Genomic DNA, 17,066 nt, shown 5'->3' with positions numbered 1-17,066 from the left:
ATTTAAAACAAAAAAGAAGTATTGTTTTTTTTAAAAATTACCTGTAAAGTCCGAGGTTTAAAACCTTCTTTTAAAAAAACTACGTTGTTTGTTGTTTTTTTTTGTTTTTTTTTTTAATTAAACCTTGGTCCTTGCTCCTTTAATTGAAAAAAAAAATTAGGGTTTGAATTGCATTTTTCGAGTAGTTATAAGCTTGGAACGACAGGGAGTCGAATTAATTCACGCTTCCCATTTTGAAATGTCTATTAAAAAGTAAATAATTAATTTACTCACCAAAGTTTTATATATCACAAATTGAAGATAAAAGATCAATAAATAATATATTCAAATTTAAAACAAAAAAGTAGTGTTTTTTTAGAAATTTATCTGTTAAAACCTTCTTTTTTTTAACACGTTGTTTTTTTTTTAGTTTTCTCTTTTTTTATAATGAAACCTCGGTCCTTGCTCCTTTAATTGAAAAAAATTAGGGCTTTAATTACATTTTTCGAGGAGTTATAAGCTTGGAAAGACAGGGGGTGGAATTATTCAATATTTTCACGAAATTTCTGACACACCTATCACATCATAGATTACATTACCAGAACGACGTACTATGTGACCTTGTATCTATTTTTCTTTATCATTACTGTAGTCTTTTGTAAATACAGGTTGATCTGGTAGGAATTTCCATGACGTTGCTCCATGATGCCCAAGAATTGGTTTTCTATCATCCTGTTTCTCTTGGGAAGATTCATTAGTGATGGACGAATAACATCCATTGGTAAACTTACAAAATGATTCTTTGCATGTGCTTGACCAGTTCAATTTTGTATCTTTTGTAAAAGATTATTCAAAGGTCCCTGCCACTTGTGCAGTTCGGGTAAGAAAGTACCATAATTACTTACAAGCGCCAGAAAGGGTCGTAGTGTTATAGCAACCTTTGAAACTGCCATGTGTTTTATTGACTGAATATTATCTGGATCTGGTTTTCAACCATTTTTGTCAAATATGAATCCAAGGTATTTTGTAGAAGTTTGGTAAATTTGTATTTGTCTGGTCTTAAGTGAAATCAATATTGTTGTATTGTATATATATTGACAGTAAGACGATACAGAAGTTCCTCTTGGGATGTGCTTGTAACGATAATATCATCAATATAGGCAAAAACTCCTGGCAATCCTGTGAGCTTTGTGTCCATAGTTTGTTGGAATATTGCTGGAGCTTACTTGACCCCCAAATAAATTGAAATAATCCCTTAACAGTGTAATTAGTGAATAGACTTTTGGAATGTTCATCAACTTTTGTAGATATGCATTTGTAAGGTCCAGTTTTGCAAAACAAGTTCCACCATTGAGTTTTGTGAACAGATTCTCCAGTACGGATAGTGGATACTGATGTGTCTCTGGTCTGTCATTCAGTCTTGTATGGAATCCGCACATTGGTGTACTTTTCCATTAGTCTTCTTCACAATGACAATAGGTGCTGCCCAAGATTAGTAATTTGTAGGTTGGATTACTCCTTGTTGTAGATGATCCAATTTTTTTTCTACTGTGGCAAAAGCTACATATGATACTGGACGTTTTGGTCTGAAGACTGGCTTTGCACCTGCCTTCATTCACTTTAACTTTAGAACATCCAAGTCCCCCTTGAAAAACATTGCTTAACTTTGCATTAAGTCTGTTCTTAAAAAGTGCATTTCAGCATCTGCTGAAGCATTAATAGTAAAAGAATTGAACATTGACTTCAGGGGAACATTGAAAAGATGAAGTTCTTCAATAAAATCCAAACCAAGAAGATTCAGGGTTGATGCATCAGAAACATAGCAAACACCTGAAATTTTTTCCTTCAAAAGAGACATGGCATGTCAATTCACTAATTTATCTGGTTTCCCGATACACCACAAGCAACATGAGTTGTCTTCTTAAGAATTGGTTTCCCAACAATTCCTACGTTAGATGTGACATTAAAGTGATATCCGAAGCCGTAGCGAACTTAAAGTTCACTGACTTTGTTTATCTCAACAAATATAGATTTTGTCTGATCTTCAAAATTTAGGTTGAAAATGGCAAACATTGAATTCGCTGTAGCTTTCTGGAAATATCATGACGTTTTTCTGTGGTTTTTACCTCTTGGCTGTGCAGTATTAATCCTGGAAATGTTGCGGTTATTTTTACCACAAAATCTGTCCTTGTGCCATGATGTGAACAATGTTTAAATGGACAAAAATGAAAATAATGCATCTCTCCACATGACCAACACGACGCTGGCGTTTTTTTTTCTATTTCCAGTTGGAAATGTCTCTACTGACTTTACATTTTTAGAAACTGATGGGCTTTGTTGTTGCACCACTGTTGTGTCTTGTTTTAGATTGATTAGTTGTTGTGACATTCTGTGGTCAGAATTTGTACCATAATTTCTTAATCTTTTTCAACCATAGACTATGTGAATGCTTACCTCTTCTGGAGATTGAAACCATGTTCACTGACTTTGTTTATCTCAACAAATATAGATTTTGTCTGATCTTCAAAATTTAGGTGGAAAATGGCAAACATTGAATTCGATGTAGCTTTCTGGAAATATCATGACGTTTTTCTGTGGTTTTTACCTCTTGGCTGTACAGTATTAATCCTGGAAATGTTGCAGTTATTTTTACCAAAAAATCTGTCCTTGTCCCATGATGTGAACAATGTTGATATGTGTGTCTTTTAAATGGACAAAAATGAAAATAATGCATCTCTCCACATGACCAACACGACGCTGGCGTTTTTTAAATTTCCAGTTGGAAATGTCTCTACTGACTTTACTTTTTTTTGTTGTTGCACCACTTTTGTATCTTGTTTTAGATTTATTAGTTGTTGACATTCTGTGGTCAGAATTTGTACCATTATTTCTTAATCTTTTTCAACCATAGACAGTAGACTATGCGAATGCCTGCCTCTTCTGGAGATTGAAACCATGCGATGAAAATAAGGCCATTGAATTGCTCCTTTGTCAGCGATTTCAACCGGAAATTTTTGCATTGTACATTAACAATCCCAGCATATTTGACAAAATTGTCTGCAGCATTTTTTCTTTAATTTCAAACAGTTGTAATGCATATCAATCAAAGATGCTGACTCAACAAAAAATGTCTGATAACTGTGCAATCGTTTCATCAAATGTTAAATCTAGTTTTTTTCAGAAGGATATAATTTGAATATCTTTCATGTTCTCCTGTGTCCAACTTACGAAGCAGTAAATGTGTTTTCCACGCTTCATCCATGAATGCAAACTCATGTTGAAACGTATCCTTCAATTGCCCATAACAAGCAGTACAGGTTTGTGTTAATCCAGATTGAATGAATATCCATTATTGTGCTTGCTATGGTGTCAACAGAAATTGATTTTGGTATGTCCATCAATATTTTGTGAAATTGAGCCATTAAAATTTTAATTAGTTTTCAGCTTTTTAAAAATGTTCGTACTGTTTTCACATTATTTTTTTCCAGTAATTTTGGATCATTGATGATATTAACTTCAATTTTTTCTTTTCGTTTATGCACAAAAGTTTTTCCTTTTTCGTTTGTTTCTAAAAAAATTTTTTTTTCATGTTTCACCAAAATGTTATTGCAGAAAAAAGTATCTTTCTTTTTTCGTGTGTTCACCAACGAAAATTATTGTAGAAAAGCATCTTTTTTTCGTGGGTTTACAAGAAATTATTCTGGAAAAAAGTATCTTTTTTTTTTTCGGGTGTACACAAAAATTTATGGTATAAAAGATTTTTTTTACATAGGCTTCCCCACTTATCAAGGCCGAGAGGCCACTCAAGGATAAGGGTTAAAGAGTGTAGAGAAGTCAAAAGGACAATATAGTAATCGATAGTAATGGAAGTTCGGTAAATTTGTTAACTTAAGTGGAACGGCTCATCAAAAACTTTGTTTTCGTTTGTGCAGAAAAGAAAGTCTCCGGCATAGTTTTTGTTTTTCTTAAATTATTCCCATGTGGGATTTTTTATTTCAGGGTTTGGTATTCAATCCAATCTCATCCATGTCGCCAATTTTTTTGTTTCCGGGGAAATGGGTTGTCAAAATGATGGAATTTTCAAATAGTAAGTAAACAAATACTGCATAATAACGTTTGACACACCGGTTTCCATCAGATCACCGAAGGTAAGCAATGATGAGCCTGACCAGTACTAGATGGGTGACCATTTGAGACTTCCAGGTGCTGTATGTGCTCTCTGCTTATCTCGGCATTGTTTGCAGTTGTCCTGGACTTCTCTTTGCCTCCGAACTCAGGCAGTGCCGATTCAAGAGAGGAGTGGTTGGAGATTGCGCAACCCTTACCACACAATTAAATGCATAGCTGCCCCTGTAGAGGGTATCCTTTTGTCTTTCGAGACTGAATGGAGGCATCGAAGTAAACAAACTTATTTTAAGTTAAATACTATTATTATTCACAGAACGATATGCATATGTAAGTGCAGCTGCCATAATGTCTATCTGGCCTCTCTCTTTCAAACCCTCTAGTAATTTCTTTAGAATCTATAAAAAGGCAATAACAATTACTTTCTTTATTTCATTGCTTACGTCTTAGATATCCCATCCAGTATTACCAGTCAATCATTCATTTTCCAAAGTCCATAAATGGTTTCACTGTTTAATAAACTGTACTAAAAATGTGTTCAAATGTGTCATAAAATATATTTTTTCTTTGTAACAGAAGAGCCACATGCTTCACAATCACATAGTTTCTCCCGTTTTTAACTTTTATTATCAGTTTGTTACTCTCCTTTATGTTTTTGCCTCCTATGTCTCAACATATTTTGTTTATGTGTAAAAGAATCGCCACACACTTCACAAGAATATTGTTTCTCTCCCATATGTGTTCGCATGTGTTGAAACATGTTATGCTTCTGTGTAAAAAAAGATCCACATACTTCACAAGAATAGGGTTTCTCTCCAGTATGCAGTTGCATATGTTGCAACATTTTTTGTTTCGTTGTAAATGAAGAGCCACATACTTCACAAGAATAGGGTTTCTCTCCAGTATGTGTTCGCATATGTTGCAACATGTTTTGTTTCTGTGTAAATGAAGCGTCACATACTTCACATGAATATGGTTTTTCCCCAGTATGTGTTCGCATATGTAGAAACATACTTTTTTTCCATGTAAAAGAAGAGCCACATATTTCACAAGAATATGGTTTCTCTCCAGTATGCATTCGCATATGTTGCAACATACTTTGTTTCTGTGTAAAAGAAGAGCCACATACTTCACAAGAATATGGTTTTTCTCCAGTGTGCCTTTGCATATGTTGCAACATGTTTTGTTTCTGTGTAAAAGAAGAGCGGCATATTTCACAAGAATATGGTTTCTCTCCAGTATGCATTCGCACATGTTCCAACAGAATTTGTTTCCGTGTAAAAGAAGAGCCACATACTTCACAAGAATATGGTTTCTCTCCAGTATGTGTTCGCACATGTTGCAACATGTTTTGTTTTGTTGTAAAAGCATGGCCACATACTTCACAAGAATATGGTTTCTCTCCAGTATGTGTTCGCATATGAATAGCCAAATGGTGTTTATTTGAATAAAAAGAACCACAAACTTCGCAAGAATAGGAATCCCTTCCAGTATTACGCTTATAATTCATTTTAAGGGCAAAATATTGATATTTAATGGTACAATTTTAGCATCTGTAGTTTTGCCCATAAGTGAATTATATCCTGCAAAATAAAAAAAAACAATTCAAAGATAAATTTCAAGAAACAATGTAAATTTTGTACATATTTTATACATATACAATGTAAATTTTATAACAATGTAAACAATGTAACATAACAATTATAACAATTTATAACAATTTAATATAACAATTATAACATAACAATTTAACATAAAAATTATAACAATTTATAACAATTTATAACAATGTAAACAATGTCAATTTTATGCATATTTTATACATATACAATGTAAATTTTATAACAATGTAAACAATGTAACATAACAATTTATAATAATTTAACATAATTATAACATAACAATTCAACATAAAAATTATAATAATTTATAACAATGTAAATTTTATACATATACAATGCAATATATACAATATTAAAACAAGTGAAAAATATGCTTCAATGCGCCGTCATATTTTATAAAAACTTATAATCTTTGTAATTTTATCACTCAATTCTTTCTTAAATCAGCTTTTGTGTAAAAATATTCAGTAAATAAAAGGGACTTAGTTTCTTATCTTATGACACTAATTGGTGTCATGAATGCATGCAGCGAGGTGCATATTGCAGTGAGAGGGGGTGATTGACCGGACGAGAAGATGTGAGGAAGTGCAGAGAGATGCAAAACCTTAGCTAGGAAAATAGGACCAGCCACCGATGTGTCATTGTAAGCTTGTTAGACGCAAAGCAGATATTGCCTCAAAAAGGGAGACAGATTTGGAATTATCTACATGTCAAAAGAGATGGTCTTGTTTTTCAAATAGAGGGAGAGGGGGCAGAATAATGTCTTATTGGGACAAAACAAATGTCTATGGGATTTTGTTAGAAAGAGAAAAAACAAATAATTTGTTTTTATCTAATTGCTGTTATATATCTGTTAACAACGGAAAAGGTTGTTTTAAACCCTCTGCTGAACGATATGAAGCTGTGGGTCAAGGGTGAGGGCCGCTGCCTAGCATTGTTCGACTTGGAGTGACTAATCCACCTTAATTTGATAAGTAGAACACTTCAGTGCAGGTGGGGGTTGAGGTTTGGTAGAGATAAGCTCTAAGAGAAAGAAAAGTTTGTAACCACTCTCTTAAGGAGAGGTGGGGGAAAAGGGGTTGGATTTAGAAAAAAGGATTTCTAAATGCAGAGGAGTCGTAGCCAGCTAGCTGAATGGCTGGGCTTGTCAGGCGCTCCCTATTTGGGGAGCCCTTCAGGGCCTGAAGTTATGATGGGAACTAGCCTGTGTTAATGGGAACTCTGTGACTTTACTGGTCCGGTCTTACATCGTTCACTGCTATAGTCAGTCACCTCAAATTAGACAGTAGTTGTTATGAAGTAATGAAAACAATAAATAGTTTGTTACTGTTATAACCCAGAGTTCTGTTTGTTGTGGTGAGGACTCTTGCTTTTTTCAGCAAACCGCTAGGACTAGCGGAGTGATTGATATACCCGGAGACTCCCTACACATGGAAGAAAGATGATTCGATCGAGAGGAAAAGTGCCCCTCCATGAAAACACAGTAGGTAAGGACGATCAACAGGCCAACTTGTAACAAGACAAGGCACGATCAAAGGACACCTGCCACATCGGTAATGTTATGAATGGTGCCGGATCATACATCATTATATATTAACGATTGAAGGTAGACTTAAAAGCAACGGCAATCAAAATATGTAAAGTGATTAAAGTTGAAATAAATTTCATTGTTATAAACTGTTTTACTGAATAATTTTACTTATAATTTATATAAAGATTAGTAGTGCAGAGATCAGCCAATTTCATATTGGATAAATTTAAAAATTCCATGTGTCAGTTAAGCTTCAGAAAGAGTTTCGAGTCTTATACCATGCATATAATATATGGTACCTTCATGATTTGCTTGCAGTCAGAAAATACAAATGAAGATTAATTCACAACATTCATATATTTATAGTTAATTCATTCTTAGTGCTTCTGGCCCAGACTGAGTAAGACAATAAACTGGACTTTGCAAAACTAAACTATTCAGGTCATAACTATTGGTGGTGAAATGCAGACATGTATTGCTGGTATATGAAAGGGAATAATTCATTCAGGTCCTAGTAATAGTACCTATTTACTATGCCTCCCCACGGGACAGAGTTAGACACCAGGATCGTTTTTAAACATGGAGAAAAGGTACAAAAATAAAAAAATTGTCTCAGTCGTGAAGGACTGATCCTCCACGGAAAGAGAACAAGAAATAAAAGTGCAGCATCTGAAGAACAGATACTACACTTTGATCTTGACCAAAAGGCCAAGTACTGATATCATGCACATTTTTGGGTCCCTAATGGAAAGAAATGTAATGAAAGCTCATGAGAGACCTCTAAGTCAGAATCGTCTTATTTCCTGGTAATCCAGTAATCAAGTTGAACCAATAAAAAGTTTTCTGTGCTATCATGTACTAGAACCTCTACCTTCATGTTGATGCATATAATGGTGGCACCGACTTTTGCATCAGAAAATAAAGTGAATGAAGATGAGGATTAACTACTATACTGCTAGAATGATGATGTGCCTATATTTTAGTTGCTGGATTAAAGAGTCACTTTGGATCTATCAGATCACTGTATACGACGTGTTTCTTTATGACCATAAAGATTAATCGAGATTTGTTGTATAAATACATGCAGGTCGATGGTAAATAACTTTTCAACAGCAATTGGTATTTATGATGGTATTTGATCTGAATGTGAGTTTTCAAATGATGAGGTGTATTATGGATGCTGACAACCAAATAAAGAAGGAAATCTCTGCATTCGTCAGCAACAGATGTGAAAGTGTTAACATAATTTAATATTTTTTTTATACTTATTCCATTTATTTATTATTTGAATGTATTGAGAATTTTAGAATTTGATTATTTTTTTTTTTTTTTACATGGGTGTCACCACTTATCAAGGCCCAGAGGCCACTCGAGGATAAGGGTTAAATAGGTATACATTAGTCATTGTGATTTTAGCATAGTAAACAGTGGGAATTTTGTAACTTGGATTACTTAGGGGGACGATTCAATTAGAACTTGTTCACATTGGACTTTTTCTTTTTTTTTTTTTTCAAAGGTATCAACACATTATCAAGGCCAAGAGGCCACTCAAGGATAAGGGTTAAAGAGTGTACAGTAGAAATTGGACAATATAATAATCATTAGTAATGAAAATTTGTTAAATTTGATAACTTATATGGAACGGCTCATCAAGAACTTATTTACGTGACTTAAAGACAACCATATTGTAGTCAGCCGGAAAGCTCTAATTTCTAATTTAGAAACGAGTTTGTCAAAATTATTTTTCATGAAAATTCAATATACATCATCCCTAGTAGTCTTTGTCATCATACTTTGTATATGCTAATGGAGGCGATCAAAAGAGTATCACAATAGAATTACTATGTGGTACAATGACGTAGCACCTTTTGAGGGAGCTGGCGACTTTTACATTAATGAACTTTGTGCCTAACTTGATCTGAACTTGTGGAATGCAGATGTGTTAAGCAGGTGTTTGTGATTTGTAAAATGTTCTGCTAGGACTCAAACCAAGAATGACAATTAATTATAAAAAATAAAAATAATACGTTTGTTTATTATTATTATTATTTTTTTTTTTGTTTATTTTTTTTTTCTATGTGTACAGTATAAAATCATTAACTTTAATGTCGGTATCTCCAAATTCATATAATAACAAAAATAAAAATTGCTTGGAGCTGTGAAATTCACAATTACACTTTCTTAATGAAATTCTTTTGTACGCATGCGCGGATTAGACGCTTTAGGCAGCCGATGAAAGCCGCTGGAAGAACTGCCCCTTGGTGCAGCTCCGTGTCGTGAAATTCGTTGTTTGTTTAGAGTGTGCGCCTGTATAGATATGATAACATTGTTATTGAAAAAAAAAGGATTACTTATATTCTTTAAAATTATTATTAAAATCTGCACATAATGTGTTCTTGTACATAAAATATTGTGCTATTTTTTTTTTTAAATACGCACAATGTGGCACAATGACATAGCACCTTTTGAGGAACTTGTGGAATGCAGATGTGTTAAGCAGGTGTTTGTGATTTGTAAAATGTTCTGCTAGGACTCAAGTCAAGAATGACAGTTTGTTTATAATATTAAATCCAGGCAAAACGATATAAGACCTTAGAATTGGAATTGGTATTTATGATGGCATTTGATCTGACTGTGGTTTGCAAACGATGAGGTGTATTATGCAAACGATGAGGTGTATTATGGATGCTGCCTCATATCAAGACCACCAAATAAAGACGGAAACCTCCGCATTTGTCAACAACATATATGAAAGTGTCATCATTTATTTCTCGAAATTATTTTTCATGAAAATTCAATACATATCATCTCTAGTAGTTTCTGTCATCATACTTCATATGTGCTAAGGAGACGATCAAAATAGAATTACTATAAGAAACAAGGATGTGGCATCTACTATTGCATTCTGTTTATAGTTGGTCCTGGATTTGACCTTAAACTATATCCAGTAGTGAGGCTCCAGCTTGTGGGCTTTGGGGAGCGGGTGTAGCCACCCTTTAATTACCATTGCTCTAAGGTCCACTCTGACCCGGAATGGTAGTACCTGTTAGGGTCCCAACAATGGGTTAAATAGAAACTGACTTGAAAACAACAAATATGTTCTATTAAAAAGTTTTCTTCAAAATCTTTGGATTTGGCATTAAATCACCCGAAAAGGGTTGATATGCCGTAAAACAAAAAACAACCTACCAACTGTTTATAGTGTATCCATTAATTCTGTGCAAAATTGATGGAAAAATAAGAAAACTAGAATTCTTAAATAAGTGGAACGTTCGGCATTGATGTTAAGCAATATTGAAGTGCTCACTACCTCACCCACATCGATTGGGGATGTGGTTGTTGCAGAAAAAGAGAATTAAACAATTATATTGTTTTAAACAGTTGACGCTTGCATTCTGGAGTTGGCAGACGCGACAAAGCATGCGTCTGTGCATTGGTAAATCTTAAACAAATTATATATATTTTTATAAAAATGCATTTGTTCGCTATTTTTGTATAAGCCTTAAATTCCAGCATGCCATTAATGCTGACGATGGGAAGATGCCTCTAACAATGCAATGAGGATAAGAAGCTACCCATGCCAGCCGGTTATAGCCGACGACAGCTTGACCCATTGTGTTGATATTTCCATGTGCTATCTGTTGGATATCACTGAATATTGTGTCTAGCACCCAGGGAGCTGGTTGCGTTCTCAGGATGCTCCCCAAACAAGTACCTCTCCCCGGGGAAATGATAGAGCCATAACTATAAGAAACATGGACTTGGAATCTACAATTGCATTCTGTTTATAGTGTGTCCATTAATTTTGTGCAAAATCGATGGAAAAATAAGAAAACTGGAATTCTTAAATTAGTGGCAAGGTTTGGTATTGGTGTTAAGCAATATTGAAGTGCCCATTACCTCACCCACGTCGATTGGGGATTTGGTGGTTTTAAGTGTATCTCGATACTATTAGAATAGAGAAGCACAAACCCATAACAGACAACATCACAAGTATTTAACATGAGCTTCAAAATGTCTTATGAGACTTTGAGGGCATGCATTTTCATTTTGCATACAAATTACCACCCAACTATCCATGAATCAATAAACATAGTTGAACTATTTACAGAACAATAACTAGCTAATTCTTACTAAAATGTGATATTGTGGCTTTGTGTCTTCTTATGCATTTTAATTCATTTATTTACTCACACTATTTGTTGATAAAACAGATTTCTTGTCTCATGAAAACTTTGTAAATAAGTAAAAACATGCTTCATATAATCTAAGTCTACAATTTTTTTATTTAAAAATTTAAAATAGCAATGTTGGATAAAAACATGATGGAACTTTTCTGGGATATTTTTTTCCTGCAAAACTAAAAGAACTGTAATCTTCATTTTTTTGTTAGAAATGTACTAACGTAATTAGGATCAGTAGCTGGCCCCTGATTTCTCCAAAGCGCAATAAATGCTTTGCTGAACTTTACTATTTTATTTAAATGTACTAACATAATGAGCATCAGTAGTTTGCTTCTAATTTCTCCAAAGCTCAACAAATTCTTTTCACTGATCTCTAAATCATGGCCTTAGTAGTATTAATATTCAATGGATATAAGGAAACAGCAGATTTGCATGATCATTACCCGAAAATCTCCTCCCAAGCATTACTAAAGTATCTGAATTTTAAATCAATCTAGTGACAGTTCACGTTCTCCTTACTGCTAAAAGTTCCTTCTGAATAAAACTAGGCATTTAAGCAAACCCATTCTACTGTTATGTAGTAGGTCGAACACAAAAAAGGGTTGATCTATCTATCTAGTTATCTATTTCTGTAGATATCTATCTCAGTCTATCTAACTGGAGAGATGGACAGGATGAATATGAAGAATATTTATAAGATCTGTCAAAATATGGTAAAATCACATCATAGACACGTTTACTGGAAGAGCTGGTCAGCTGATCGGATCTACATGAGGCACATGATCAGGTTAGCTGGACATTGAATAGAGTGGACGGTTTATCAGCTCGTCCCCCCCTTCACTGGAGAGAGAACTGACATGTGTGAAAAGAGAGATCTAGAAGTAACCACGCAAGCAAAGATATTCACTTTCCATTCTTCTGCTATCGACACCTGGAAAGAGAATAACAACTATATAAAACAAACCAGCATTCTTGGAAGTGAATGAATATTCGTCCAAACAGGTTCCAACCTCCCCTCCAAGAACAAGATGAATTTCAGGTGGACAAGATCAACGACGCATGAAGTTAAGGTATGTCCAAATACATGCATCACACACACACACACACACACACACATATGAAGAATTAGATATGAATATATCAAAATAGACAGTAACAACATGATTCTAGGGTTCAAACAGTGAAGAATCACCAACAATAGACATTTAGTGACACATATACACATCAGGATAAACCCTTCGTTTCAACAATTAGACGATTATACAACATAAACAGTTTTGGTGCCTTTTTGGTGCACCATAATATAACATATGCACCTCCTAAAGAGATCAGTGTTTGATTGTGCCACCTGATATCTGAGAACTTGGACTGAAGAGAAATAAAAGAAAAGAGAGAAATGTTAGTCCTCTGATATATGTGGCAAAGCATTTGCAGTCAAATCTAATATTAAGTTGCACATTAAGACATATTATATAGTGAAGAGATTCATTATTCATGTGAAGTGTGTAGGAGAGCAATTGCATTTGATACTTTATTAATTTAAAATATAAAAAACGCTAACCCTAAACCATACACTGTCCACTATGTTGCAGAGAGAACATATCGCCAACTACTAAAGTTTTATGATCGACATTAAAAAAACACTGTAATCTTAGTAAGATCTTTTTCACAAATTTTGTTGTAATACGTCTTGCAACTCTTCTGCAGCTAATTTACATACGAGAATACGCACTTGAAAGAAACGTTTGTTCTTGTGATGAGCGTGAAAAATCATATTCATATCTTCAAGTTTAAAAAGTCACCTGAGAACAGAGACGGGTAGAGAACTTGAATGCTTACTGGAGAGAACTTAAATGCCTACTAGACACTATCCTCGAGTGTCTAAGGTCTCTTTATAAAGGGGTTTGTCAGAACAACCTGTCATGAGGATACTTCTCCCCTAGAAGTAAGCCCAGACCAAATATTCAAAATCACATTTTGTATTCGCTGCCCAAATAAGATCTCCTCACTATGGCTAACCCACAATAGCTTTTACGAGGAATGGTGCACCTTCTCCAAGTGATGTTACCTCAAGTAATAGCACAAAGCTAGATACTCCACCAGACTAAATTCTTGTCGTGGAATCCAGTAAGACCAAGAGACCAACATAAAAGATATACTGCAACGTATAAAAATGGTTAATTGGGGAGAGGAAAATTATGTTCTCAATTTCTTTACTAACTCAGTGCTTGAGAGATGAACAACTTAAATGGAACATTCGAATATCTATGTATCTGTTTTTTTTACACAGTGATCACCACTTATAAAGGCCCGGAAACCACTCAGGGATAAGGGTCATTGCAAGTACATTATGTTAGTGTGGAGATTTGATGAAGTGTTTATTTAAGGGGGCGGTTCATTAGGAATTTGTTAACGTTGGACTTGAAGACATTCAAGTTGTAGTCCGGTGGGAAGCAGGCAGACGGAACAAATATAGAGTTTAAGTGTTAGCCTCAGGTTGTGGGCTCCTTGATTTCTGAGAACTTAGACTAAAGTAAAATAAAACAAAAATGTAAAAACGGACAGATTCTGCAACACGGAATTGGAAAGTGCGAGTCATCTAGGATCAAGTGGCAAGGTTCTTTTAGAGTATGATCACTACACAGCGAGACATGATGGAGTATCAGTAAAAAAATTAAACATTCAATGTAGCACAAAATCCTGGGAACATCAACCTGAAAGAACAATTAATACAGGATAATATTACACTACTAGAGCTGGCCTACTAACACAGGTAAAGTGTTAGCCCCAGATTGTGGGCCCCTTGATTATATCTGAATACAAGAATCAGTTGGCAGAACAAGTGAATCAAAAGTAATGGTGCTGAATATATCACAAACTTGTGACATGCATGTAATCTCATAGAAAATTAATTTGTACAGTATAACATAATAATTATTTACTCGCGGGATCTGTGGTAATTCCACAGGGTTCTCATTCATATGTAATATATTGATGTTGGCATTCTGTAGATGTTCAGTGTAAATGGAGACGCTTTGATATTATTGTAGCTCTTTTGTTAAAACTGCAAAAGTATTTATCTAAGCTAGCATGAACACGCGGTAAAGCCCGGTTGTAAACTAAGCTTAAATATGATACTTTAATTCTTGCAGATTTCGTATGTATTTTTATAGAGTTAATGTTCTATCGATTTTTATATGTTATAAAGTTACGATTTCAAAAATAGAAAAATATATCCATATTATCTGGGTGCATTAGCTTGAATTGAAACCAAAATAAAAACTTATGAAAAAATATATAACTTGAGTTCCTTCAGCCCGGATTGAGACTGAAACCAAAACTTCTGAAGAATACTTGGTAAAATTATTTATAAAAAAATAGATTATGGGACTGCCATCAGTTATAATCGAAACCGAAACCAAAACTTATGAAGTATTTTTGTAAAAATTATAATGACAAGAAATAGAAGAACATAACAATGAAACGACTCAGATGTAAACGTGACACACAAAAGAACACATGCTATCGTATTAATATATGTTAAGATCTTTCTTAGACAAAAGAAAGATCAAGATTGTGTTTTATGGCAATACAGCTAAACAAAATTCAAATTATTCAGGAGTCGATCATTGAATCTTTTATATCCATGATTTTCATGAACGACATCCCTGGTGCAATTCTGAGATAAGAGTCTTTGCTGATTACACTATGTTCTATTCTCGATGTGTGGAACAAAAAGACTGCATACATATTCAAGACAACGGTTGAATCCATATTTTTTTTTTTTTTTTTTTACACAGTGATCACCACATATCAAGGCCCGGAAGCCACTCAGGGATAAGGGTTATTGCAAGTACATTACGTTAGTGTGGAGATTTGATGGAGTGTTTACTTAAGGGGGCGGTTCATTAGGAATTTGTTAACATTAGACTTGAAGACATCCAAGTTGTAGTCCGGAGGGAAGCAGGCAGACGGAACAGAGTTCCACAGGCGTGCAGTTCTAAGAAAGAAGCTTTGTTCATGGAATCCGCGTTTTGATTTAGGCACAGATATAGAGTGGGGGAAATTTTTCACAGTGGATTCAGCTAGATGGGTGTTTTTCGTGAAAGATTGGCAAGGGGGGACCAGGGATTGGAGTTCAGACGAGCGTATTAAATCTCATTTTTAGAAAATATGACCAAGAAATGTATTTCTACTAAGAGAAAGCTCCTTTCGTTAGTTTTGGAAAACATTTTTAACCAAGAATTGCTATATTTACATAATACTCGATTATTCAAGCTCCTTGGCCTAACATTCAGAGGGAACATGAAGATATTGCCAAGTTTAGGTCAAGGAAGGTGGGCTACTTCTTCAATGCAAGTATCCTGTATCTACAAAGCCAGTTTGCCCATGCATGGACTGATGTTATAACATCTGGATGCATGCATCAAGCACACTTCTCTTTCTCTCTCTTCGACAATTGATGCAATGTTGTATGCTTTTGTTTTACACTTTTTTGTTTTGATTTTCTGATCATTTGTTTTTGCAGGATATGAGGCGTTCTAATTGTTGTGGTGGCAACCACTTATTTGCATATGCGAATAACATAACACTATAAATGGCAAGCCTAGGTTGGCCTTGGTGTGTCTTACTCAAATGCCACCAGAAGTGACGCCGAAGAGCGTACATGTCCTCCCACCAAGACTATCAGACTCGACACCGTCATTTGTACATATTGTAAATATACCTTTTCTTTAATACACTTATTATTGCGTTATCTTGTTGTTTGCGTCTTTATTGTATTTCCTTACTAATTATTGTTCAACCTTGCAACCACAACAGTTGGCGACGAGATATGAAGCATCAAATATAACAGTTTGACGAAGAACTATTTAAAAAAAAAAAAAAAAGTACAACGCAAATGTTGACCATTTTTTTTAAGGAATGCAAAGTGTTGACGAGCAAACAGATTTTACGCTAAAGAGAAGTTTATGAGGCATTCTAATGGATGCCAAACATTCTTCCATTAGTTTTGTCACTCCAACTAAGAGATCTTTTTAAGATTTTAACCGTCTCTTTACGTGCTATTCTTTGTATTTCTCTTGCACTTGGTTCAGCTGGTATATTCATCAGATAGTTTTTGAAATTCTTTTACATTAGCCCAGTTGCTCCTATAATGACTGGCATAGGATATACACATCATGGAGACATTATTGTTGCATAGTTTTTCGCGTTCGTTTGTGGTGACTCATATATATATATAGATAGATAGATAGATGGATAGATAGACATAAATATATGTATATATATAGATAGATAGACATAGATATAAATATATATATATACATATACATACACATACATACATATATACACAGATATACATATACACATACACATATATACATATATATACACATATATACTCATACATATACAGACATATACATATATACATATATATACATACATATATACATACATAGTGCATATACATACATATGCATGTATGCATGTATACACCTATATATATATATGCATAAAGATATGCATACATACGTATAAATATATACATATACATACATATACATATATACATACATATATATGCGTGTGATTCCAGTTTCTTTTCATGTTGTACATAAG

At 34.2% G+C, this 17,066-nt stretch overlaps 1 long non-coding RNA gene across 1 annotated transcript in view; it reads right to left on the bottom strand.

Annotated features, from left to right (window-relative positions):
• Window positions 1–3,602: 3,602 nt before the first annotated feature.
• LOC145269568 (uncharacterized) overlaps window positions 3,603–17,066 on the bottom strand; it is a 33,698-nt gene continuing 20,234 nt past the window's right edge. Inside the window, exon 3 of the long non-coding RNA XR_013865106.1 lies at window positions 3,603–5,687. This is a non-coding gene — a long non-coding RNA (uncharacterized LOC145269568). The remainder of the gene's footprint in view (window positions 5,688–17,066) is intronic.

Source organism: Euprymna scolopes, chromosome 45 (genome assembly GCF_053919585.1).
Source record: "Euprymna scolopes isolate OS-2025 chromosome 45, ASM5391958v1, whole genome shotgun sequence".
NCBI lineage: Eukaryota > Metazoa > Mollusca > Cephalopoda > Sepiida > Sepiolidae > Euprymna > Euprymna scolopes.
This window is presented reverse-complemented; position numbering and strand designations above follow the sequence as displayed.